The 1,371-nt window shown below is 37.4% G+C and overlaps 1 non-coding gene across 1 annotated transcript; it reads left to right on the top strand.

The window, feature by feature from the left end:
• Nucleotides 1–695: 695 nt before the first annotated feature.
• On the top strand, nucleotides 696–767 carry Trnap-agg. The gene has a single exon. It is a non-coding gene; the product is annotated as a tRNA-Pro (tRNA).
• The last annotated feature ends 604 nt before the right edge of the window (nucleotides 768–1,371 follow it).

Below are 1,371 nucleotides of genomic sequence, written 5' to 3'. Positions count from 1 at the left end.
CTATGTTACTCATTCGAGCCTGTCCCTTGGCCTTCTACCCGTCCATATATTCTATTGTCTACAGCAGGCCATCATATCTCATGCTGTGGCCGACTGAGTTGTCCGTTCTTCTTCCTAGGTTTTTTATAAGAATGCTGTTTCTCTAATGACGTATTTAATGAATACATATAAGCCGGTTATTCGCATTGATGTGGGCATTGATTTTGTTATGGAACTTCATTTGAAACTAAAACGTATTTCCAGAAACCGAGCGACAGGCATACAAAAATGAAGGTCTAACGGCTGTCTTGATAGATAATTAGAGGAGATGAAGATGATAATCACCGGAGGACTGGGTGAAAAAAATAACCCTTGCAAACAGATGGTTGATAAACAGAGATTTCAATGACAAAATGGCTCGAACAAGAAAATACGAAATACGCTTAGAGGCTGTATCAAAGCCACAATAATGAAAATCAGAACGACTAAATGGAGGTAGCAAGTTCAATCCTGAACTTAGTTGCCAAACTTGGATATTTCCGAGCTGATTAGTTGCTACATACATGTCCAATAGATTGACTGTCGATGGACAGTGGCCATCTCCACCGCTCACCCAGAGAAAAATATTTCTAGCCTAGAACAAGGCCTTACTTAGCTAAAATATATTGGGCTTAATTACATACTTTTGTGAAACAAATGCCTCTACAACCAACAGCGGCTCGTTGGTCTAGGGGTATGATTCTCGCTTAGGGTGCGAGAGGTCCCGGGTTCAAATCCCGGACGAGCCCATACATTTTGTCAGTTACCACATTGAGGTAGTAACCGGGCCTAAGGCGACACACTTTCTGCACAGATATTTACAGACTAGAAATATTGTTTTACATCAGAGAGATCACGACAGAATAAAACTTATGAAATCATCGCTTCCGAGACGAAAAAAACATTTGTCCATAAATTATATTCTACGAAACAAATTAAAGTATTTTCCAAACTTAAACACTCAAATGCACAAATACTAACTGGTATTGAAAGGCCAAAAGCATTGTCGATATGGGTTACAGACAATGGTATTTTAAATGCAGATAGCAGTGCGATTTATGGAATTTTTAATAATTGTGTGGGGTAAATTATTTTTTCCGCAAAATTCAATATATTTTTCACGTAAATTTAATGAGCATCAAATGCTATTTGAAACACACCTTGGGATTTAGAAAAATGGAGACGAATTTTAAAAAAGAGAAAACAGACTCAAGTAGGTAAAAATATGAAACGTGCGAGATAATCTTAAAAGTCTGCCACGCCATCCCACGAAATTTAAAAAAACTATGCTTTTGCATAATTCCATTACCTCTGGTGATCAAGCTATTAATAACTACAAACTCATTTATCTGA

The sequence above is a fragment of the Ischnura elegans genome, chromosome 4 (genome assembly GCF_921293095.1).
Source record: "Ischnura elegans chromosome 4, ioIscEleg1.1, whole genome shotgun sequence".
Classification (NCBI taxonomy): Eukaryota; Metazoa; Arthropoda; class Insecta; order Odonata; family Coenagrionidae; genus Ischnura; species Ischnura elegans.
This window is presented reverse-complemented; position numbering and strand designations above follow the sequence as displayed.